Source organism: Rhinolophus hipposideros, assembly GCF_964194185.1.
Source record: "Rhinolophus hipposideros genome assembly, chromosome: 22".
Classification (NCBI taxonomy): domain Eukaryota; kingdom Metazoa; phylum Chordata; class Mammalia; order Chiroptera; family Rhinolophidae; genus Rhinolophus; species Rhinolophus hipposideros.
Genome location: NC_138068.1, coordinates 35250506 through 35278141, shown reverse-complemented (window position 1 = coordinate 35278141; position 27636 = coordinate 35250506). Strand labels below are relative to the sequence as shown.

General features: G+C 36.4%; 1 protein-coding gene and 1 pseudogene across 5 annotated transcripts in view; one reads left to right on the top strand and one right to left on the bottom strand.

Moving 5' to 3' along the window:
* MACROD2 (mono-ADP ribosylhydrolase 2) overlaps window positions 1–27636 on the bottom strand; it is a 2186605-nt gene that overhangs the window by 1229398 nt on the left and 929571 nt on the right. The window lies entirely within an intron of this gene.
* On the top strand, window positions 1446–26750 carry LOC308490730 (large ribosomal subunit protein uL4-like; annotated as a pseudogene). The gene is made up of 3 exons: window positions 1446–2769; window positions 15286–15402; window positions 26493–26750. The product of its transcript is annotated as a large ribosomal subunit protein uL4-like (transcript).

Sequence of the window (27636 nt, the reverse complement as noted above, 5' to 3'; positions counted from 1 at the left end):
CCTTGGTTATTCTTTCTTCATTTTTGATCCAGCAAACTATATCTTTCAAGACCTAGTTTATGAATCACCTTCTCAATGAACCCCGCCCCCCAGAATGACTAGCTAGACTGATCCCTCCTTCCTAAACCTTGTGCTCTATTCTAGTACTTGCCACATTGTATACAATTATGTGTTTATGTGTCAGTCTACTTTTCCATGGACTTTTCAATAACAGAGTCTGGACCTTAATCTATTTCATTTATCTCCACAACACCCCCAAAAATGTTCATTGAATTAATTAACAAACACTGCAGCCTGTGACTAGAGACAGGGGCTGAAATCTTTACAGAATACCTTGGATTGAAAAAAACAGTTTTGTTTTAAGTCCTGAGAATACTTATGAAAGAAATAAGAAATATACTTGGAGACAATAATAGAAAATAACTTTTCAGTAATCTAAGTCCACATGTTAGTTTCGAAAGAGCATTACTGAATACTATGTTGGCATAGTACATATTTATTTATTCTCAACAAAACAAAAAATTAATTTTCTTAGTGGACTGGCTGATATTTCTGCTAAACCCTGTTCACCAAAAGAGAAGCAAGCTATTAGCCCACATTATATCATAGTGCAGTCACTGCTACTGGTAACTTGAGCAAAATGAAGACATAACTATCTTTATAACTCTCACAAGTAAGAAGGGGGATTTCCTTCCTACCGTCTTTCCCTGAAAATAAGACCTAGCTGGACAATCAGCTCTAATGCGTCTTTCGGAGGAAAAATTAATATGACTCAGTCATATTATATTATATTACATTATATTATATTATATTATATTATACCCTGTCTTATATTATAGTAAAAGACCAGGTCTTATATTAATTTTTGCTCCAAAAGACGCAATAGAGCTGATTGTCCTGCTAGGTCTTATTTTGAGGGAAACACGGTAATTATACTTTGTGTACAGTGACAAACAATGTTTTCTTTTTATAAAGGCATCACTTTTCATCAATTATCCTTGATTACTTGTTTCTCTTGGATGATATTTTCACTTCTATTCTTTTAGAAAAATGGAAGTACGAGGTGAAACGAAAAACACAACAAAAAATTAGAAGAGAAACAATATGGGTGGGGAAAGTGCAACAAAGGAGAAATGTGAAGTGAGGTGAGGATTGGGAGAGGCCCAAGGAAGAATCAAGACATTATGGATAGAGTGAGTCAGTAGCTGAGGAACTGGGTAGGCAGGATGCCTCTGTGAATGAATGAGATATAGCTCATGTCCCCATCACAAGGGATGAAAGGGAGACCAGCAGAGAAGCAAAACTCAGAATCTGAAGGCTACGACAATGTATTGGGTAAAGCCGAGGTAAACAGCAGTAGGGTGGGTCCAACAAAGGGAATAGAGATGGCTTTTCCTATGGGAGCAACCCAGTTGAAGGGAGGGTAGCCGTTTCCTGTCCCCACCATGGCGTGTGCTCGTCCACTGACATCAGTGTACTCTGAAAAGGGGGAATCATCTGGCAAAAATGTCACTTTGCCTGCTGTGTTCAAGGCTCCCATTCAACCAGATTTTTTGAACTTTGTTCACGCCAGGTTGGTCAAAAACAATGGATAGCCCTGTGCTGTTAGTGAATTAGCAGGTCATTAAACCAGTGCTGAGTTGTGGGGTCCTGGCAGAGCCATGGCTTGAATTCCCAGAGTTCAGGTGGTAGGATTCATCATTCTGGCCAGAGTGCTTTTGGCAATATGTGTCGTGGGGGGCTGCATGCTTGCACCAACAAAAACCTGGCGTTGTTGGCACCTCAGAGTGAACATAACACAGAAGTGACATACCATCTGCTCTGCCCTGGCTGCCTCGGCCTTACCAGAGCTGGTTATGTCTAAAGATCATCATATTGAGGACATTCCTGATCCTCCTTTGGTGGCTGAAGATAAAGCTGAAGGCTACAAGAAGAACAAAGAGGCTGTTTTGCTCCTCAAGAAACTTAAAGCCTGGAATGATATCAAAAATGTTGATACCTCTCAGCAGGTGAGAGCTGGCAAAGGCAAAGTGAGAAACCTTTGTTGTATCTAGCACAGGGAAGCTTGCATCATCTATAATGAGGGCAATGGCAAAGCCAGAAACATCTCTGGAATTCTCTGCTTAGTGTAAGCAAACAGAACATTTTGAAACTTGCTCCTAGTGGGCACGTGGGCCATTTCTGCATTTGGACTGGAAGTGCTTTCCACAAGGTAGATGATCTGTATGGCACGTGGTGTAAAGCCGCCTCCCTCAAGAGTAACTACAACCTTCCCACGCACAAGATGCTCAATACAAACGTTAGCAGAATCTTGAAAAGTCCAGAGATTCAAAGAGCCCTCTAAGCACCACGGAAGAAGATTCATCACACAGTCCTGAAGAAGAATCCGCTGAAAAACCTGAGAATCATGCTGAAGCTAAACCCACATGCAAAGACGATGCACCGGGAACACCATTCTTCGGCGCCAAATACCTCCAGCTCCGGGTGGATAAAGCAGCAGCAGCTCCAGAAACCAAATCAGATGAGAAAGGTGTTCCAGGCAAGAAGCCAGCGGTAGGGAAGAAAGAAAAGAAGGCTGTTGGTGCTACAAAGCAGAAGAAGCCTTTGGTGGGAAAAAAGTCTGCAGCTACCAAGAAACCAGCAGCTGAGAAACCCACCACAGGAAGAAAAAAAAAAGAAGCTTGTGGCATAAACTTAAATTTGCTTATTTCATATAGGTCAAATCACTTTGGACAGCTAATTTTGAATAAAAACCTGATCAAAGAGGCAGTGAGACACAAAGGAGAGAGAGAAAGAGGGTGGGGGGGATAGGGATATTCCAACAGATGTAGAACAATAGTGACTCTAGAGAATGTAATATTCAGAGAAGGCTTTGAGAGTGTTAGGGAAGGATGAAATCTTGGTCCTATTCATTTGCTGTCTATGGGAAAAAAATGGATGATGGAAAGGTCAAGTAAAATATTCAAGGTCATAGATGTCATTCTGCTTCTTGGAATTCTTGTCATTTCTCACCTTAATCATATCACTCTTTCCTTACAGAATAAAGTCCAATGCTAGAATGGCTTCAATTTCTTCACTTTTCTATTTTATCTCACAGTCTTAGTATTTTGTGTCCACCATAGCTCAGATCTTGTACATATTAAAAGTCTAGCAGTGTTTACTCAATGAATGAATAAATATAATGAAACTGTTAAATCATCATCATTTATTCCTTAATTTCGCCGAGACATATCCTGTGCTTTTTCCTGCCTCTCCTCTTCTTTCTGAATGGAATGTTAGGTTTTTTTTCTGAATGGAATGCCTCTTCCTTCTATCCACTTCTTGAAATTCTGATTTTAAAAGCAATTTAAGAGCCAGGGAGTTTTAAATGTCCAAAACATTTTCTTGAATTTCCTTCCTTCCAAGAAATAATTTTCCTTATTTTAAAACCATATATCACTTTGTGGTATTTCTCCTACATACATATCACCTTGTATTATGACTCTTAGTTCCCATAATCAGGTAGTAAACACTTTAACAAAAATCAAGCTGTCTTAGTATTTTGTGTTTACCATAGCTCAGGTCTTGTACATATTAAAAGTCTAACAGTGTTTACTCAAGGAATGAATAAATATAATGAAACTATTAAATCTCAGCAGCGAGCACATTTCCTATCTATCTTTTAGTTATCTATATTTATTTTATTTCTGCGTAATGGGGGCTCTCAAGAGCACATCAAGCTTCTTTATATATATGCATATATATATTATTATACATATATTTTATATATATTACATATGTACATATATCAATTACATATATATGTCATAGATATTACATATGTACATATTATATATATTTATTATATATTATATATGTTATATATTTTTATAGATTTTATATTTATAGATTTTATATATATTTTATTACATAACATATATAGTAATACATATGTTTTATATATACATATATATACAGTGTTTAATGGTGTGTGTTTATATACATATATATATACATATACACACACCATTAAACACTGTATACCATTAAACGCTGACTACATGCCAAATCATATATGAGTATAATCTCATTTTATTATTTACAATCGTCCAGTTTAATTAATAGCTAGTATTACTCCTACTGTATGTACAAAGTAACCGAGGCTTGAAGAGGTTGAATAATTTGCTTAAGGGTCATTTAGATATTAAACGGCATTACTAAAATTTGAAATCAGATGATTTCAAAGTCCATGACACAGCAAGCACATTATGAGTTTAGCTCTACTGTTGTAAATTTCAACGCCACAGAACTTTCTTTAGTTATACACATTGGCAAACAGACACATACACATATTCATGCACATATGTAAGTGTGTGTGTATATATATCTATATGTATATTTATGTATACATATACATACACATATATATTCTAATTATATTCTAGATGTAATATTTTAATTAGGCACAGTGATTTATCAAAGATATATCTCATTTTTAGTTCTCTCATAAAAAATATTTTATAAGAATAAAATCAGTGAATGATACCAATTATATGATCAAATACACAGATGTCTCCTATTTTTATACGAATGAATCACATAAATCACAGACACTAGACCACAAGTAAATTGTAGGAAAAAAAAATCAATCTATGCTTTAGCAAAATTTGACCCTATCCAAAAACATTCAATTATTGCCAGGTCTACAAAATGCACACTGATTCATTCAAGAGCTAACTTTGTAACCTATTTAAGAGCCTAATATTTCAAGGGTCTTTGGTAGAGGTAGACATGGAATCACAGCCCCTCACATGAGTCCAGTGACTGCCTGTACCAGGCAGAAACTTCTTGTTATTTATCAAAATCTCTATCTCCCTTCTTTCTGGGTACTGAATTGGACACTTCCCAGTTTCCCTTGCAGTTTAGGGTAGACTTGTGATTATATTCTGACCAAGAAAATGTGAGAGAAAATCATAAAGCTTTCCTGTTTGTTCCTTCATGCTTTCACCCCTTCAGCCAGGTAAATATAAATATCCAGAGAAATCATGGAAGCCACGCACTGGTAGTAGGAAAGCCTCCACCAACCTTGGTTCCTAAATAACTATGTGTAACAGATCTTCCCCCAACTCCTGTTAAATAGGAACACCAACCCACATTGGACTGTGATATGAGCACCTAATAGACCTCTGTTGTATTAAGCTTCTGAAATTTGGGGGTTATTTGTTACTGCATCTAACATTATCCTAATACATATAGCAACCTCTTAACAGATGGAGGGCTCCCAGATTCAACAATTTTTACTCCTAATTTTTCTGAATAAGGTTTTAATGATTGAATTTTAAAAACAATAACCAAAGTACACTACTGATTAAATATAAACAAATTCAATTATGCATTTAAATTCATTTCAAGCATAATTCTATGTTATTGCCAGTCTATCTTTATTAGGAATTGGTAAGAATTCTGTGATCCAACAGGGTTAATTACATCATGTCAGCCTTGTTTCTAGTTTTTGATCATGTTCATCTGTCCTCTGCTTCTGTGTTCTTCAAATAAATCTAGTAGGAAACCTTCAGATATCCCCTCCATTACTTACAGTTCACTTCTTGTACTGTATGGGTTTTGCTGACAAAAGAGCGAGAAAAGTGACTCTAACCTTTCCTTGTTTTATTGCATCTGTTCTTTTTCTACATGGCACCCTCTGAATTTATCTTTCATGGTTTTGTTTGTTTGTTTGTTTGTTTTTTGTTTTCCTCCTCTTCAGACTTTGAACTTCCATTTATGTACTGTGTTCTGTATTCCTCATGTTGAGATCATGGAATGCCTTGAGTCCCTCCCAGCTTTTGCTCTCAAGGTTCTGCTTTGTTTTAAGATAGATTTTAGAGCATGTACTTCCCGTAAAGTCACTACTGGGGCTCCATAGCTACAAAGCCTATAGTTTTTCAATCTTTCTCAGCATGTACTAGCCACCCTGCCTTTCTTCGCAGACAGTGGGTCTTTGGCCACCTTGACCACAAACTTACTCTCATTCCCACTCACACTGACTTACAGAACTAATTTGACTTTGAGCTCTCTGGAAAAGGTCATTTTTTTTCACCCTTGTGGGATGGGGAGGGAAAATGCTTGTTTTTCTAAAAGAATGTCATAGGAAGACTATTTAAAAAGAGCATAGAACATAGTTTCTCTGATGCCAACTCTTGCTTCAGTATGAACTATTTTCACTTTTGCACCAGCAAGGCAAGGAACAAAGTGACTCACCTATGATCTGCTGCCCACATGCCAAGTTTGGCTGACAGACATTACTTAGAAAATGAAGGGTAAAATGGGGCTTCTCTCTACTTAAAAATCTTTAACTGCTAGTCACAAATTCCAAAACATAAAACAAACAAATAAGTACAGTCACGGCTGCTTTATAAAAATTTGATTTAAAAAATATTCCTAAAATGATTAAAGGTTAATGTTCTACAATAAAGAAGCATCATTCTCTTTACAAAAGGCCCCTCAATATTTCCATTAAATTAGAAGGTCTTAACACATGTAAAATGCTAGTTGTTCTACTTATTGCAGTTGGTCTTCAGATCATCTTTTCTTGAACATATCTACTATTGGCTGTTTAGAATGAGTTTCAGTGTGTATATTTTTTGCACCAATTTTGTGTAATTGTTTTGACATATGCTTAAAAATTGCATTTCCAATTTTCTGCAATGTTTCTGAAAGGACCTTCTGCAATAGTTAAATGAAGCAAAAGGCAACCAAACTGATAGATATACAACCCTATAATCCAAAAGAACCTTAAGTTTTCAAGATATCTATCCCCATGTTTCAAGGCTAATGAGGCAAGAGAAGCTGTCCCAGGCCATTAGATGTACATCCTGGTTTGGGTTTTGATGTATGTATTTTGTCTTCTAGAATAACAATATTTATTTTCTTTGAGTGGTTTTAATACTTGTTTTAAAAATACAAAGACTGTTTTAAATATACCGCACATTGTAATGTATAAGTTCTTGTGACACAAAGTCATGCATTTAGATAATTTCCAATACTTGAACTGTAAAGTATTTGAAAGAGAATTTTCATGAAATTACAAATAATAGCTCATAATCTAAAAGAATATACGCTAAGGCTTGTCAAGTGTTTCAAAACAAATGTTTGCTGTTGTTGTATTAACTTCAATTACTTAGAATACTATCTGCTTTTAAAAGAGTATTTGGTACATTTGTTTTTAATTCTATGTTTATTTGAAAAGCATTATAATATTTAAGGGAAAGACCAAGAATGTCATGAATATTCCTTTTCCCAGTTTTTTTTTGCAAATGAAAACAACTGCTTTGCATTAAAGGATTGCAATAACTCCATTTACAGCTTTCACTTTGGAAATATTTCTTTTTAAAAAGAGCTCAAAAACTTTATTTAATGCTGAATAGCATCTTAAGTACTTTTTTAAAGTATAGCAGCATTGTATATATCTAATATAAACAAAAATTAAAACAGTTTTTATCAAATAATACTATCTTCCATCAGAGCCCTTGGAAGGAAATTTGAGAGAATATAATAAATGCATTTAGAATTAAACTGTTCCTGTTTTTAAAGACATCCTTTTGGCTACATCCATATATGTAGTAAAATGTTTTCTTGTATGTGATCTAAATTACTTATTTAAATAAAAAAGACTCCATTAAATCTGTCTGTTACTATAATAGTATTTCACTGATAATTAATGCAATACTGAAAGACATCAGAATTTGCCTAAATTTTCTAATACTTTAGAGCACATCCATAAAGAAGATCTGAAATAAACTGGAAAAAGAAGGGCAAATTAAACCCAAAACAAAGCAAAATAAATAATTACGATTAAAGCAGAACTAAATGAAACAGGGAATAAATTTAAAAAGGGGAAAATCAACAAATCCAAAAGTATGTTATCTGAAAAGATTTTTTAAAAATTGATAAACATTTACCAAACTGATAAAGAAAAAAAGAAGAGTCAAATTACCAACAAATTAGATAACCTAGATGAAATTACAAATAAAAAAGAAAGAAAGAAAGAAAGAAAGAAAGAAAGAAAGAAAGAAAGAAAGAAAATCCTAGAGAACTACACAATACTGAGTTGACTCCAGAAGAAATTGAATATCTGAATAGACCTGCAACAAGTAAAAAGATTGAATTAGTATTCAAAACACTCCCCACAAATAAAAACCCAGGCCTGGGTAGCTTCACTGGTGAATTCTACTATACATTTGAAGAAGAATTACCACCAACTCTTTCAAAATACAAAAGAGGAAACACTTCCCAGCTCATTCTACAAAGTGTTATCCTGAGAGCAAAAGTACACAAAAATATCACACACAAAAAAGAAAACTACGGACCAATACCCCTATGAATATAGATGTAAAAATTCTCAGCAATTTACTAGCAAATCAGATCCAGCAGCTTATAATAAGAGTTATAATCATGACCAAGTGAGCTTTATCCCAGGAATTCAAGGTTGGCTTAACATGAAAATCAATCAATGTAATATACTGGATTAATACAAGACAAAAACCACACAATCATCTCAATAGATGCAGAAAAATTATTTGACAAAGTCCGGCACACTTTCATGATAAAAATACAATGAGCTAGGAATAGAAAGGAATTTCTTCCCCCGATAAAGGGCATCCAGTAATTCCTTGAGTTTCCTCAAGAAACAGTTAGATTCCAAAAGCATTTTCTCAGTTTCAGCCCTGAAATTTAGATGCATGTGCAATCCTCAATGGTCAACCAAGTCTGAACAGTTATATGTTCCTTGGTTTTAATGATTCTTTAACTCCGGAAAGGACTCAATATTTCAAGTAACTCATATGCAGTGGTAGCTATTTAAGAAGTTATTATAGGTTGAATTATGTCCCCCTTCAAAAAATCTTAGAATCCTAATCCCCAGTACTTCAGAATGTAACCCACTTTGAGATATAATCTTTGCAGAGGTAATCAAGTTAAAAGAAGTCATTAGGGTGGTCTTTAATCCAATCTGATTGGTGTCCTTACAGAGGAGAGGTTTGGACACAGATGTGCACAGAGGAAGAACAGCACCACATGAAGATGACAGCAATGATTGGGATGATGCTTCCACAAGTCAAGGAATGCCCATTACTGCTAGCAACCCACGAGAAGCTAGGAGAGAAGCATGGCACAGATTCTTCTTCATAGTCCTCAGAAGGAACCTTAATCAGACAGACTTCTAGCCTTCAGACGTGTGAAACAACTTTTTGTTGTTCAGCCACTTAGTTTGTGGTGCTTTGTTATGGTACCCCTGGCAACCTAATACAGAAATACTCAGTAAATATTTATTCACTGTGAAACTCCTGGCAAAATAAGCAGAAAGAAATGATACTGATTATAGAATACAGGTTGAGAAAAACGGCAACCGTTTGCCTTTTTCTAAACTTGAAAATATCAGAAGTGTGTACACAAAAAAGAGGTTGGCAGGCAGTTCAGGAACAACAATAATTATGCTTTTGCTATAGTAGGAAAAATCCTGGGAGAAAGGTGACACTGACACCCAGTTGAGGCTAGGGTTATTAATAATAGCCTTATTTACTTCATGTGTTTATGGTCATCAAAAACAAACAGAAAAGTAAACTAGAAAAAAAGTCATTATTTAACAGAGAATTTTCTTTGTCGTGCACCTCTGTTGTTCTGTGGATGTCCAGCAATAGCACTCCCTGCCTACCTGGGAGTGATCCTTCACTGTGTGGGCTCTGGCGGGAAAGAGCCAATGGACCAGGCAACCAGAGAATTGCCATATGGCCTCAACTCAGCCAATCGATGATTTCTGCTTAGAACTTTGCTGTGTCGGAGAATGGTGGAAAGAGTGAGGACAGTTGAGAAATAATCTTTGGCAGAGCAGAAAGACCAGCACAGCCAGAAGCAAGTGTCCAGTGGAGGTGGAGCCAGCAGCAGAGTGTCCTAACCAGACTACGACTGTGAGGAGCTGTACACCAAGGGTCTTACTACCTTGTTAGGGAACCCAAATTTCTGCTTCGTTCGCCTGCATTTTTGTCCAATCAGTGATTAGCCTTCCACATTCTTCCACTTAATTAGCCAGAGGCAATTTCTGTTAACTACGTAAATTTCAGGTGCTGAAACTAGGATCTAGTTTTACTTTCTATAAACAAAAATATTTTTTTTTCCTTATGTACTTGAACCTCTATTTGAGGACATTAAAAAAATAAATATTTGGAGGATCATATTCTGCAAGTAAAATTGACCAGAAAATCACATTATTTTAAAAACTAATTAAGGGAGATTTGACTTCTTAAAAAATGTATAATAAAGTGAACCTCAGAATTTGATAGGACTGTAATTATCCCTTTAAAATTCAATTTTCTTAGACATCCACCTTCAAAAGGAATGCAGCGCAATCCGACTGTGATTGAAACCTGTCTGCAGTCAGTTGATAGAAATGCATCTGCCTCGTACAGACTCGCTCATCTTGTCAAGCAAAGAAAAATCTCATAATCAGTTTCGCACCCCCAGGTCTTCCAATTCTCAAAGTAATATACCCAACGACTCAGGAAGAGCACATGAAACGGGGCTCTGTGATCAGTCTATTGTAACCTCATGCAGGTGGAGACCTCATCACCGCAGCGAAGGGTCATAAAACCTCAAGGGTCATAAAAACTCATCTTGCAGTACAAACTCAAGCCAAATGCCTATCTGTTTCCACAGTTTGTTTGTTTGTTTGTTTATTTATTTATTCATTTATTTTAATTTTTACCTAAAAAGGAACTAGCCACACCATTATAATTACCTGGTAACTGTAAACGAATCAATGCGACAGATTTATTTCAATGCGACAGATTTTCCTCAAGGCAATTAAAAACACTTTATCCCGGACTAGAACACTGTAGATTTCATCATGTGGACTGGCATTTTGCCTGCAGCCATATGCCATCTGTCATTTTCTTTAATGAAGTTTGCATCCACTTACAGGAAGCACCAAATGCTAAATAACTGGTAGCATCACTTCACACAATCGGATCAATGTTTAATGTCGCTTTTTTTGTGGAAACTCACCAGCTGAATGCATATAAGGAAAATTTTCTAAGGGTCTGGTTCCTAGGCTATAAGAGTATCAGAATAAGTTGCTTGGAAGCAAAATGTTGAAGTGAAAAGGTCTGAGTTCATGAACTGGGGCAAACAAATAGACAAACGGGGAGAAATCTACTAACCTTTCAGAATTGTTTTTAGAAGTTTTGGAAGAAGCGGGGAAAAAGGTAATGGTATGACTAACTCAATTCAAAACAAATGCCCCTTTTTAAAAGATTAGTAGCAAACAGATTTTTCTTCTTTCCAAATGTTATTGGTCTACTTGACTTAACTCATTTTCAATTACTTTTGTTAAAGAGACAGATGTAAGGTAAATAGTGATAGCCAAGCTTAAATTTATTTGGAATTGACTTAATATTTCAAAATATTTTAAAACTCTCTTCTTTTATCTCCCAAGGTTTTTACCCTAATTTTTCTGAACCTTGCTTTTAAAAAAATTATGAAGTATTTCAAACAGAAAGGAATTTAACCCAAAGTAATAAGGTGATCCCTAGCCATATTTGACAGATGGCAACATTTGTCTATATTCTTCAGGTTTCTCTTTTATATATATATATATATATATATATATATATATATATATATATATATATATATATATACACACATATATAACACACATATATAAATAAAACATTGAAGATTCTGGTAAAGCTGATGTTTTGTTCAGCTCCATGATTCCCCTTGTCCCTAGTCCACAAAAGCAATCTGCCCTTATACTCCCCTTTCCTTTACCATTGCTATATGGATGTTTATTTCTACTGCATGGCACTTGCATATAAGTTTTGCACTCTAGACCACCCCTTCCACAGATGCTCACACACTATCAGAATCTTTAGCCCCCAATCTAGAACTACACAGCAAAACAGTGATTCATGCCTTATAATTCACCAAACCTAATTGTAGGGATGTAGATTAAGGAAAAACCTAAGCAACCACATAGACTCCTTTTCTCCTGCTATTTCTTCTTATTTCCTCCTACCCTCCACTATCAGCATTTTCCAAAACAAAACACTTACGACTTTCCTCTTTTCTCAGCCTTTAGCTTTAAATTGTTCCCACACAGAATATTTTCTCATCTAGTTTTAACTCCTATTTTCCTGAGTTGCAGCTGGGTATTCTTTCAAATCTCCATATCTAAAATCTGACTCCTCTTTTCCCCAAGCACCTTCAGAAACTCCACCATTCTATTTTCTATTAATAGAATCTTTATACTTCAAGTTTCTTGAACTTGTTAATTTTATCTAAACTCTTGCAATCCTCTAGCCTGCCTTATTTGATTGCAATCAATCAGGTACCAGTAGCTTAGCAGCATATTTTTAAATGTTTCACATCCATTTATTATCTTCCATTTTCTCTGTCATCTCCCTGGTTTACATGTGAGTCACCTCATTCATAGTGGTTAAATAAGGATATGTGTCCCAACAAAGCTACATTCCGTGGGGAATTCTCCTCAAGTGGAAAGAGGTTAAATGTTGCTCATACACTAATAAAACAATAAATTCCCATTACATCCTTAAATACCCCTATGAGACTATCAGTTTCTTGCTCAAAAGCAATTATGTAGTAACAAATATTATAACAGAAGAGGTTCTAGATAATACAACCATCCTTTATTTGGTACTTGTTCTTTACCACACACTTTGATAGACACTACAAACGTTGACACATTTAACCCTCATGATAATCTGGTAGAGTAGTCATTGTTTCCTACATTACCTTGAGGAAGTTCCTGAGGCCTAGAGATACTAGTTAATTTTCTTAAAGCTAGTTTGGAAAGCCATTTGAGAGTTTCAAGGTAAAATGAAAATGTGCAGTATATACAATTCAGGAATTCTACATTTAGGTGTGAAAGCCTAGAGAAACTCTCACACATGTGCACAAGTAGACATGTATGAGGTTGTTCATAACACAATTCTTTACAATTGAAAGAAAAACATTGGAACAACTTACAATGACAAGCAATCAGAGAACGGATAAGCATATTACTCTATATTCATACATTATAAGACTATTTAGCAATTAAAAAGCACAATGTAGATTTATATATGTCAGCATGAATACATTATCCCCCAAAATAAATTGTGGGGGATAAACAGGTTACAGAGAGATATAATAGAATACTCTTTATGTGAACTTAAACATTCCAAAACGACAATATTATCTAGTACAACACAGGAAGTCTGATAATGAAGTTCGTGAACTTGTTGCAATGATGTTGCTAACCTTTTTTGATATCAGAGGGATTATTCATCATGAATTTGTACCAACTGGATGAATAGTTCACCAAGTTTACTACTTGGAAGTGCTGAAAAGGCTGTGTGAAAAAGTTAGATGATCTGAACTTTTTGTCAACAATTCACAGCACTGTCTGTGGAGGAGGTTTTAGCCAGTAAACAAATAACTGCATTGGAACACCCTCCCTGGTCACCTGATCTGGCCCCCAATGACCTCTTTCTTTACCTTAAAATAAAGGAAATGTTAAAAGGAAGACATTATGATGACATTCAGGATATCAAGGGTAATACGACGACAGCTCAGATGGTCATTCCAGAAGAAGAGTTCCAAAAATGCTTTGAAGGGTGGACTACGCGCTGGTATTGGTGCATAGCTTCCCAAGGGGAGTGATTCAAAGATGACCCTAGCAATATTCAACAAGGAGGTATTTAGCACTTTTTCTAGGATGAGTTCATGAACTCATTTGTCGGACCTCGTTATATGTAATGAAAACATTCAAATATGGATAAGAGATTACATTCCAATTTTTAATTTCAGGCCCCTATGTGGAGCAAGGGGAATAGGTTTCTGGATGGGTGCAATGATACAAACTTAAATCAGTAATATTACATACACACGAGATCTGAAATTAATAATGATTAAATTAATAAATTTAATAATAAATATAAATAAATAATTAATAAATATAAATAAATAAATATAATAAATATAATAAATATAAATAAATATAATAAATATAAATAAATTAATTGGCAAAATGTTAATGGATTAAAACTTGTTAAGGAGTTCATCTTTTTTCTATAATATTTGCTATTTGGTATATTATCATATTTTTAAATTAAAAAATCTATCTGGAAAAATATTATTAAATCCAATATCACTAATAAATCCCTGATGCACTAGATTGATAAAAATATTAACATTATACCTGAAACTAACATAAAAAAAATTAACACTCAGAGAAAAGAAATGAGTACTTAGCTATTAGATGACAACAGATTTTCTTCAGATAAAAGGAGATGTAAATATGAATGAAATTAATCTTAGATTTGACTCTATCAGTAGTATAGAAGCAAAAATCACAATAAGCAAAATTAAAATGCATAGGATAATCTGAGTATATTTGTAAGAAATAGGAGTGCTATGTTTGTGCCTTCCCATATGTTGAAGCCCTGACTCCCAAAGTGATAGTATTTGGAGGTGGATACTTTGGGAAGTAATTAGATTTAGACAAGAAGGTCTGATCATTTTGATTGGATTAGTGTCCTCATAAGAAGAGTAAGAGACCTGAGGTCTCTTTTCCTTCCATCTGCCATGTAAGGACGAAGTAAGAAGGTACTGTCTTCAACCCAGGAAGAAGGTCCTTACAAGATCAGCATCTTGATCTTATGATTCCCAGCTTCCAGAATTGTAAGAAATAAATGCCTGGTGTTTAAACCACTCAATCTAAGGTATTTTGTTATAGCAGCCAGAGATGACTAAGACAATGAGATAAAAGTGTAATATAATATACATGTTAATCACTCTTATAAATCTTATACATAGTGTGTAGGAAACCCAATAGAAAAATGATGATAGTTTATAAACTTATAATTCATAACAGAAAAAATACAAATGGCCAGTATTCAATTAAATCTTATTAAAAATAAAATAAAGTTACTTTCACCGATAATTTATAACCATAACTTATCCTTGTGAAATAAGCAAAGACAAAACAAAATATATAATATTAAATGTTGGTAAGATGTGTTAATTTCATATGCAAATATTCTGAAAAAAATGAGACCTTTAAAAATCTCTAAGAAGAGTGACGTCATAGGAATGGCGGCAGCAGGGCACACTTTCTGAGTTCTCCAGATCTTATTACAAACGGGACATATAACCCATCAAACAACTCTTTGCTCATCAAGCAGAACAGCTAAGAGGCTCCTAAGAGACTCGTGGAAGGATTACTTGAAGGTGCGCAAATTGGGTGAGCAGGGGCAGAAGGAAGAGAGTGGAGTGGAAATGCGCGGGCCCCCAGTGGAATTCGGCCGGCGGCACCGGCGGCTGCAGGCGGTGGCTGCAGGCGGTGGCTGCAGGCTGCAGCAGCGGGCGGTAACCCACAGCTCTAAAGACACAGGGGTCCCCAGGGCGGAACAGAGAATACAAAAGCCAGGAAGGAGGTGGGCTCTTTCCCTGCGCCCCACAGCTGATCACTTCCGCCAGGGGGGCAACTTGGTGGGCCCTAGGGCAGACAAAGAACACAGACACCCTACCTGGGCCCCTCCCCCAGCTCCTCCAATCTTATCCCTACCCTTCCAGAGACTTAAACTGGCCCCTGAACTGAAGAGTAGTGTCAGATTACAGAAGAGCCGTAGTGCTCAGGCTCTGGGAAGACTGACAGGCAGCTCTGACCAAGGGAAGAGGCTGGGAAGAGTGTGATTTTTGGCTGAGCTAGGAGAGAAGAGACTCCTCCACCCCCAGCCACCACCTTTTCTGGCCTGCAGGAGGAGTATGACGCAGCTGGGTTGGGAGTGAGAAGACCTCTCCATCCCCAGCCCCCACCCTTTCTGGCCTGCCTAGGGCGGGACAACTACAACTGCGGAGGCACTCCCAGAGGTCAGCAGTAAGCAGCAGACACAGCTCCCAGCTTTCAGCAGCTCAGAAATCTCCCGCCCACCCTCCCCCCCCACACACACATTGAAGAAGTGCCCTAAGGAGTACTGGACACCGGGCTGGTGTTGCTACTCTTAATGTGCATATGTGCAGGCAAGGGCAGAAACTGCACTGACTTTGTAAAAACTATCATCCAGACCTCCCCAACCCACGCATTTAAATTTACACTCCCAAAGTCACCCTGGACACCAGGTGACCGGTTCTGCCTGCACAATAGGCAGGGGACTCTCTGATACAGCAGAGGACAACCTGGAGATTACTTGATGGGCTTAAGCCAAGACTGGAGCTGTTTTTGTTTTGCTTTGTTTTGTTTTGTCTTTATATCTTTGATATCTTTGCCTGTGTTGAGTGGGGATTATTGGGTATTTTTTCATGTGAATGTATTTGATTTTTTTCTTTGGTGTTGTTGTTGTTGTGCTTGGTGATCTGCTTTGTTCTGAAATTGCCCTACCAGGGCCCAGCTTAAGAGGCACAAGATTCAACATATCCAGAGGCCAACTCCAGACCAAACCAGAGTACTACCGGGTTTGACCTACAAGTCACATACCCAAAGGGAATTCTCTGCAGGCACAAGAGCCAATAGAGGCCAAATCACATTTAAGTAGTCAATCCTTACGCAGCAGAACACCCTGCGGTGGACAGAGCCAAGTCTCACAACTAGTCAGCCTAGGAGTTAACCCCACCTACTCACAAGCAAAAAACAATTAAAGATCTTCTTTAACAGGACAATATACACAACACAAGAGTCACCTTTAGAGAACACACAGAGAAGAATGAAGTAGTGCAAGTCAAATATAAAAGACACATACTACATAAGATAACCCAGCAAGAATTAAGAACTCTAGGGGATCTACCTAATACATCAAAGCAAACACAGAGAGTCAGCTAGAATGGGGAAACAAAGAAATATGTCCCAAATAAAAGAACAGAAGAAACCTCCACAACTGGAACCAAATAAAGCAGAGGTAACCAACCTATCAGAGACAGAGTTCAGAACACGGGTGATAAGAATGTTTAACGAGCTTAGAGAAGACATAAAGAAGGATGTAGAAATCATAACAAACAACCAGTTAGAACTAAAGAACACAATTACTGAAATTAAGAACTCACTTGAAGGAATTACCAGCAGGTTAGATGAAGCAGAGGATCGAATCAGCGACGTAGAAGACAAGTTAGCAGAGATCACACAAACAGAACAACAGAAAGAAAAAAGAATAAAAAACAATGAAGATGGTTTAAGAGACCTCTGGGATAAAATCAAGCGCAACAACATGCACATCACAGGAATACCAGAAGGTGAAGAGAGGAAGCAAGGGATTGTGAACATATTTGAAGTAATAATGTCCAAAAACTTCCCTAACCTGATGAAGGAAACCAACATACAAGCCCAGGAAGAGCAGAGAATTCCAACTAGGATAAACTCAAACAGGTCCACACCAAGACACATTATAGTTAAAATGGCAAAGCTTAAAGACAAAGAGAAAATCCTAACAGCAGCAAAAGGAAGACAGAGGGTTACATACAAGGGAACTCCCCTAAGATTATCAAATGACTTTTTTACAGAAACATTGAAGGCCAGGAGGGAGTGGCAGGAGATACTCAAAGTGATGGAACACAAAGGCCTACAACCTAGATTGCTTTATCCAGCAAGGCTATCATTTAAAGTTGATGGAGAGATAAAGAGCTTCCCAGAAAAGAACAAACTGAAAGAATTTATGACAACCAAGCCAGCATTGCAAGAAATACTAAAAGGACTTCTGTATATAGAAGAAAGATGAAAACAATCTAACTACAAATTTAAAAATGGCAATACTATGTACCTATCAATAACCACTTTAAATGTAAACGGATTAAATGCTCCAATCAAGAGACATAGGGTGGCTGAGTGGATAAGAAAGAAAGACTGTTGTATATGCTGTATACGAGAAACTAACCTCAGATCAAAAGACACACACAGGCTGAAAGTGAAGGGTTGGAGTAAGATATTTCATGCAAATGGAAATGAGGAAAAAGCTGGCATTGCAATACTTATATCTGACAAAATAGAATTTAAAATAAAGAACATATTAAAAGATAAAGATGGGCATTATATAATAATAAAGGGATCGATCTGACAAGAGGACATAACCCTAGTAAACATCTATGCACCCAACATAGGAGCACCTAAATATATAAAACAGGTACTGACTGACATAAAGACAGAGATCAACAGTAACACTATCATAGTAGGGGACTTCAACACACCTCTGACAACAAGGGACAGGTCTTCCAGACAGAAAATCAATATGGAAACAACAGCCTTAAATGATACATTGGACCACTTGGATTTAATTGATTTTTTCAGAGCATTTAACCCCAATGCTGCAAAATACACGTTTTTCTCAAGCACACATGGAACATTTTCCAAGACAGACCATATGTTAGGCCACAAAACAAGTCTTGATAAATTAAAAAAATATTGAAATTATACCAATTGTCTTCTATGAAATTAGAAATGAACTACAAGAAAAAATCTGGAAGACACACCAATTCATGGAGGCTGAATAACTTATTACTAAATAATGAATGGGTCAAGCAGGAGATCAAGGAAGAAATCAAAATATATCTTGAGAAAAACGAAAATGAAAACGACGACCCAAAATCTATGGGATGCCGCGAAAGCAGTTCTAAGAGGGAAATTCATAGCATTGCAGGCCTACCTAAAGAAACAAGAAACATCACTAATCAACAGTTTATCTTCACACTTAAGGGATCTGGAAAAAGAACAGCAAAAGAAGCACAAAGGGAGCACAAGGAAGGAGATAATAAAGATCAGAGCAGAAATAAATGAAATAGAAATCAGAAAAACAATACAAAAGATCAATGAATCCAAGAGTTGGTTCTTAGAGAAGATAAACAAAGTTGACAAACCTTTAGCCAGACTCATTAAAAAAAGAGAGAGAGGACCCAAAATAATAAAATCAGAAATGAAAGAGGAGAAGTGACAACAGACACCGCATAAATACAAAAAATTTTAAGAAATTACTATGAGCAACTATATGCCAACAAATTTGACAATCTGGAAGAAATGGACAATTTTCTAGAAGCGTACAACCTTCCAAGGCTAACTCAAGAAGAAACAGAAAACCTGAACAGACTGATTACCACCAGGGAAATTGAATCAGTAATCAACAATCTCCCAACAAACAAAAGACCTGGACCAGATGGCTTTACAGGTGAATTTTACAACACGTTTAAAAAAGAATTATTACCTATTTTCCTCAAGCTCTTCCAAAAATTCCAGAAGGAGGGAAGACTCCCAAACACTTTTTACGAAGCCACTATCACCCTGATCCGAAAATCAGACAAAGACACCACAAAAAAAGAAAACTACAGGCCGATATCTCTAAGGAACATAGACGCAAAAATCCTCAACAAAATATTAGCAAACAGAATTCAGCAATACATTAAAAAGATCATGCACCATGATTAAGTGGGATTCATCCCTGTTATGCAGGGGTGGTTCAACATCCTCAAATCAACTAATGTGATACACTACATTAACAAAATGAAAAATTAAAATCACGTGATCATATCAATAGATGCAGAAAAAGCATTTGATAAAATCCAGCAACGATTTATGATAAAAACCCTTAAGTGGGAATAGAGGGATCATATCTCAACATAATAAAGGCCATATATGATAAACTCATAGCTAACATCATATTCAATGGGGAAAAGCTAAAACCATCTCCCTTAAGATCAGGAACAAGACAAGTTTGCCCACTATCTCCAGTTCTATTCAACATAGTGCTGGAAGTTCTAGCCACAGCAATGAGAGAAGAAAAAGAAATAAAAGGCATCCAAATTGATAAGGAGGAAGTAAAATTATCATTATATGCAGATGATATGATACAATATAGAGAGAATCCTAAAGACTCCACCAAGAAACTACTAGAGCTGATGGATGAATTTAGTAATGTAGCAGGATACAAAATTAATAGTCAGAAATCAGTTGCATTTGCATATAACAATAATAAAACATCAGAAGGAGAAATTTAAAAAAAACTATCCCATTTACAATTGCTCCACAGACTATAAAATACCTGGGAATAAATTTAACCAAAGAAGTAAAAGAGCTGTACTCAGAAAATTATAAGACACTGAAGAAAGAAATGAAGGAAGATATAAATAGATGGAAACACATACCATGTTCATGGATAGGAAGAATTAATACAGTTAAAATGTCCATACTGCCTAAGGCAATATACATATTCAACGCAATTCCTACCAAACTACCAAAGACGTTTTCCACAGAAATAGAACATATAATCCTAAAATTTATTTGGTACCATAAAAGACCCCGGATAGCCTTAGCAATCTTGAGAAATAAGAACAAAGTGGGAGGTATAACAATACCTGACTTCAAATTATACTACAAGGCTACAGTAATCAAAACAGCATGGTACTGGCATAAAAACAGACACATATATCAATGGAACAGTATAGAGAGTCCAGAAATATATCCATGCCTATATGGCCATTTAATCTGCGACAATGGAAGTAAGAATGTACAATGGGGTAAAGACAGTCTATTCAGTAAATGGTGCTGGGAAACCTGGACAGACACATGCAAAAAAATGAAGCTGGACCACTTCCTTACACCATATACAAAAATAAATTCAAAATGCCTTAAAGACTTAAATGTAAGATCTGAAACCATAAAATACCTACAAGAAAATAAAGAAGAAACTTCACAGACATTACCCGAAGCAAGATTTTTACTGACATATCCCCTCGCGTGAGGGAAGTAAGACAAAAAATAAACACGTGGGATTACATCAAACTAAAAAGTTTTTTCACAGCAAAGGAAACTATCAATAAAACAAAAAGGGATCCTAATGAATGGGAAAAGATATTTGCCAATGATATATATTTAAGGGGTTAATATCACAAATCTATAATAAAACTCACTCAACTCACTCCAAAGAAACAAACAACCCAATTAAAAAATGGGCAGAGGACTTGAAGAGACATTTTTCTAAAAAGGACATACAGATGACAAACAGACATATGAAGAAATGCTCAATGTCACTAACCATCAGAAAAATGCAAATAAAAACCACAATGAGATACCACCTCACCCCAGTCAAAATGGCTATCATCAATAAATCAACAAACAACAAGTGCTGGCGCGGATGTGGAAAAAAGGGAACGCTTGTGCACTGTTGGTGGGATTGCAGATTGGTGCATTCACTATGGAAAATTGTATGGAGGTATCTCAAAAATCTGAAAATGGAACTACCCTATGATCCAGTAATTCCTCTCCTAGGTATCTATCCGGAGAAACCCCAAACTCCAATTCAAAAATCTTTATGCACTCCTATGTTTATTGCAGCACTATACACAATAGCCAAGACATGGAAACAACCAAAATGCCCATCGGTAGAGGACTGGATTAGGAAACTGTGGTACATTTATACAATGGAGTATTATGCAGCCATAAAGAAGAAAGACATCTTACCATTTGCAACAACATGGATGGACCTAGAGAACATTATGTTAAGTGAAATAAGTCAGACAGAGAAAGACAAGTACCATATGATCTCACTTATATGCGGACTCTAAGGAAGAGAATAAGTGAATGAACTAATCAGAAACAGTTTTGGAGACAAAGAGGAAAAACTGAGGGTTGTTAGATGGGCGGGGAGGTGGGGACAAGGAGGAAGGTGAGGGGATTAGAAAACAGTTGGTAACCACAAGATGGCCACGGGTTTTGAAAATTAATTTGAGGAACATAATCAATAATGTTGTAAAGATTTTGTAGAGTATTCGATGGACATGTCTCCCATTTGGGAGACCACCTCAGGGAAGATGTAGATGCCTGATCACTGCAATGTACACCTGAAGCTGAACAATAATGAATGCCAAGTATAATTATATATATATATATATACATATATATATATACATATATATATATATATATATATATGTATACATATGTATGTATATAGTTACAAGAGGAGGAGTACAGCATTGGGAGTGGAGATAGTGGAAATGTGATGGCTCGGTGCTAGGTCAGAGAGATAATGGATGGGAGAGGGGGGTCCACAGTGTGAGGGATGTAAATGATATGCGTCTAAGTATTACTTTGTTTTGTGCACCTGAAACTAATAAAAAAAAAAATATATATATATATATAAATATATAAATATATTTATATATTTATATATATATATAAATATATAAATATATTTATATATATATATAAATGTCTAAGAAAGTCATACCCATTCGAATGGCCACTACATACATATATATGTCTAGATAGATAGATAGATAGATGTATATGTATACATATACATATCAAATGTATACATTTGATATATATATATATGTTTATATGTATATAAACTGAAAATAATATATTGGCAATGATGTGGAGAAAATGGAACCTTTGTGCATTGTAAGTGGGAATGTGAAAAGGTATAATCACTATGTAAAACAGTATGGAAATTCCTCAGAAAATTAAAAACAGAATTACTATATGACCCAGAAGTGTCACTACTCCTGGGTATGTACCCAAAAGAACATAAAGCATGATTGTGAAGAGGGGTTCCACAGCACATTCACGGCAGCATCAATCACAACAGGCAGGAGGTGGAAGCAACCCACGTGTTCATAGATGGATGAGTGGGTAAAGAACAGATGGTATATACACACAATGCAATATCATTAAGCCTGAAAAATAAGGAAATCTAGTCAGCTATTACAACATGGATGAAACTTGAAGACACTAAGTGAAATAAGCCGGTCACAAAAAGACAGATAATGTATCATTCTACTCATTTGAGGTCTCTAAAGCAGTCAACTCAAAGAAACAGAAAGTAGAATTGTGGTTGCCAGAGGTGAGGGAAGGAAGAAATTCGCAGTTGATTAATGGGTATAGAGTTTCAGTTTTGTAAGGTGAAAAAGTTCTAGAGATCTGTTGCACAATGTGAATATACTTAACACTATTGAAATGTACACATAAAAATGGGTAAGATGGTAAATTTTATGATGTGTGTTTTACCACAATTTTTAAAAAAGCTCTATGTATATCTGTCTTTGACATTACAATACCACATCAAGAAATGTAATATAAAAATAACTATAAATGGGTGAAGGTGGTCAAAAAATGAAAGAAAGAACTATCAAATATACACAAAAGCATGGCTACAGGGCTCTTCATCTTATTTTGGTGTATAATATGAAAGAGAAAACAACAATCTAAACATTCAATCCACAGATATAGTAGAATAGATTATAGTGCATTCCTACAATAGAATACTCTGCATCTATTGGATATGATGTTTAACATAATTGTAAAGGTAAAGAAAAATGTCCATAATATATTAACTGATTGCTCTATAAACATGAATTTCTTGTATTATTGATTGGGGGAGGTGGGAGGAAAGGAGACTATTTTAAGAATAACTTCCTGAGTCTATGTTTGCCTTACTACCCCAGAACTCTTTTGAGTTTCAACCTTTTAAACATGTATTATCTACAGATTTCATTTGATTACTAATCACAAGCCTATCTTTATTTTTGCCTTATACTGTTCTTTCCTTATTATTGAACTTGTCACAAAAATCTGTATTCTCTCTCTAACAAGACTGTAAAGTCTTTGAAGGCTAGAACTTCTACATAGCAGTAAAAGTACTGTTTTCTGATGATTTTGTATCACGATTCTTCCATGACTAAGTGAGGTTTGTGTATTAGAGAGGAGGATCAGGCAAAGTGAACATGGAAAATTAAACCAACAAATATTTATTGCATACTAACTATGTGCAGGACATAACCGGTACTATAGATATAAAGATGTAGGTCTGGTTGTTGTCTTTAAAAACTTCACTATCTTATTAGGGAAACTATGCATACACAACAGACAAGTTAAACCCTGGGTATACTTTAAGAAGAAACTGTGATATATATTAAATTGCCAAGATGTAACAAAAGAACTTACTAATACTTTCTCCCCATACTTAGTGTATGAAAGTATAACATAATGACCTAAAATAAAATGGTTTTCTAAAAAGCTTATCTGTAGCCTTGGCTGTTTTGTTTACAAAAGAGATCTGAGGATAATTAAAATCCATGCCAGTTTTAAAATGTTAGGGACAGATCAAATTAGTGAAAATCTTCCAAGAGTTTAGAAACAATATTCCCAAAGGGATTCGTTAAAATTGTACTGACAACAAATATATGAATTTGAATTTTTAGCCTAGCTTATGGAAGAAAATGTTTTTAAAAAAGAGAAAATGAAAAGAATGAAGAAAAGAAGGAGGGGAAGGGAAGGAGGGAGAAAATTCTTCTCTGTTCAATCAGGATTGTATCTCCATCATATCACTCAAATTGCTGACAGCAATCCACCCATGGACTCTATGTTGCCAAATCCAGTGGTCATTCTCAGTCCTCAGCTTAATTTAACTTTCAACAAACTTTGACACCATCATCAAAATACTTTTTGAGGACACTCTCTTCAAAATACTGTCTTCAGCCAGGACACCACACATTCTTGGTTTTCCTCCTGTATCACTGGTCATTTCTTCTAAACCTCTTTACCTAGTTCCTGCACTTCTCCCTGACCTCATAATGGTGGGATGCCCCAGGGCTCAAACCTCCATCTTATTTTCTGTCTATACTCACTCCCTTGGCTCCCTTGCTGTTAATTATCCTCAAGATTTTAAATAGCACCTACTGGCCAACAACTTTCAAATTCCATCTCCTGCCCAGACCTATGTCCTGACTCACATAGCTTGACTGTACATCCTACAGTTGGATGTACAATAGTCTTCTTAACAATAGTCTTCTTAACAATAGTTTTCTTAAACTTGGCATACCCATACTTGAATTCCTGATCCAAATTTCAAAATCTGTTCTTCTTATGGTCATTTCCATGTGAGCGTGTCCTTTTAGATGCTCTGATCAAAACACTTTAAGTCATTGTCAACTTTTCTCTGCTGGCTCTGTCTTCAAAATATGTACAAAACTTTTGCCCCTTCTACTGCTACCTGCTATCTTGATTGAGCCAACTACTATTTATTCTGGATTACTGCAATAACCTCCTGCTTCTATCCTTGCCTTGCCATCTTCCCCAAACAGATTAGTCTGGCAAAAGGATTAGTCAGACAAATAGTACAGAAACTTAAATTGAATCATGCAACTCCTTTGTTCAAACAATTGCAATGGCTTCCCAATTCATTTGTAATTAAACCCAGATCTTTTACAATAGTCTAAAAGGTCCTACATAATCTGCTCATGCTGCCTACTCAGACCTTAAATAGCCACCTTATTTAATTAAACTCATCTTTGTTTTGCTCCCTTGACTTTATCCACAAGATCTCCAGGGATTTCACAAGCTACTCCTACGTAGTTACCTCCTTAAGGTCCTGGCTTTAGCTGATCGATATGCACAGAATGATCTTTCCCCAGATTATCTGCTTGGTTCACAACTTTACCTCCTTCAAGTCTTTGCTGAAATCTTTCTTCCTCAATAAGAACTCTTCTGATCCTCTATTTTCTATTTAATACTGCACTTCACTTACTTCCTCCTTAATCTGCTCTACTGTTTTCTCTATTCAAAACTTTAATTAGTTTCAAGCATGCTATATAATCTACATTATGCAAATATTTATAGTAATTTCTAATTGTATACCCCTAATCTCCTGCTAAAATATAAGCTTTATGAGAGCAAGGATCTTTTTCTGCATTTTTCCACTGAGTTATCATCCACAGTGCCTACAAGAGACACTGGATAAACATTTATCATACAAATAAATAAAATATGAGGAACGTGGCATGGAAGAGGGTGGTCTGTGCCTTTAGTCTTAGTTATAATTCATAAAGTTCAACAGAACTTGTTTTTATTCATATTGATGTATGTGGAAAAATATCCAGCACACAAAAAGATATAAAGCCATCACAGTTCACACAGGCACTCATACAGGAATAATAATATCACAGCAGAGAAGTAGTGCTTTTTGTTCAAAATTAAGTAGGTAAACAACATTTTCCCCCTAAGAATCATGCAAAATCCTATATGAAGGAGGATTATTATTTAATAAAGAGACTCCCTGAGCCCTTCAATGTTATCATATTGGAAAGAATTACTCATTGTGCTGCTGGAAGGGGCATCTAATTTAGGAAGATTTCATTTACTCATAGATTGTTTTGTTATAGATGTTTTAAATTACCATTCTTTAAAACTTCAGGGTAAAATATGGTTCAAGCTTATCATGCACAGCAAGCGTGGAGACTTCAAATCAGAGTCACAACAATAAAACCGTTCAGGATAAGTGACTCGTGCTGACACTGTGCAATTGTGCAAATGTTTTTCCGAATTAGGATGTGTGCCTGAAATTAATTTTATTTAATTTGGTTGCATGTTTCTCTTGCCATACAGTTAAATCAGAGGGACATCACTGGCTCTTGCTTTCTGGGTCAATCCACATGGAAAGATGGTAAAATTTCAATAAGTAAATGACAGTTCTGGAACTAAACAGAGAATTAGAGAGGTATATGCATCTGACTGGAGCTCTCTTTTCCTTTCCGGACCTGAAGTGGCATACCAGGTCTTCAAAAGTTCTGAGAACCTGGATGGAGTGCAGATAAGCCCCGTAAGCCCAGACATCCAACCCCTCCATTTCCTGTCCCTCAGCAGCTTGGAGCAGGAGGAGAAAAGAAGACAGGAAGCCATGGAAGACTCAGCTCATGTGGTAAGGCTGACTCTGCAGCCTCCTTTATCAGTCTCAATGCACTGAATGAGGAAGTACAGCTGACAACAGGAAGCCATTACAGTGCACTCAGGTTCCAAGTCTGAAATCAGCATGACTAGACTGAGTAAATGAGAAGAAACCAACAAATAAAAGCAGGGGCTTAAGGGTACAGAGACCATCCTCTAACTATCCCCAAGGTACTCCTGTGAAGAAGATTGTTGGATTGACGTCATCAAAATGGCAGCATGAGGTGAGCCTCTGTAAATCTCTCCTGGAATTTACAACTAATTGAACAACAATAACTCAACAAAGGACTCCCTTCACAGTAGACAGGCAAGAAAAAGAGGCCCACAACTGAATTCACCTAAAGGTGGGCAAATCGCGTGAGCAGGGGAGGAGGGAAGGAAAAAATGCAGAGACAGAACCACTCGGGCTCAAGACACAGACCTAGCTCAGTGCTCCGAGCTCGCTACAGCCCAGAACTACTGCAGCTGTGGGAGAGAGAAGGACTCAGACTGCGAGGGATCCGCTTATGGCCCACAGGGCTGAAAAAGGCAACATATAACATGGCTGAACCCAACACTTATGCAGAGACCTCGGAGCAAAGACTGAGGGAAGAAGGCTGAAAACAGTGGTTTAAGCCCTCACTGCCGATAGGAGAATGGAAGCCTTAGGCATTGAGACTAGCCGCCCCCTTCCTACACTTCTATAGCTCACCCCTCCGCCATTGCCCAGTGTCAGATCAAAAGAACAGAATATTTGATATTCTGAGAATTGTGGACTACAGACACAGATTCGCAGCCTATCTAGTTCCGGCAAAGGGGAGGGAGCTGTGGAAGCAGGACCGGCTGTGGTGGTGGTCGCCACCATTGCTCTGGGCCACCTCTCACAACTCACCCCACCCAAGCCCCACTTTTAGGGGCAGATCCCT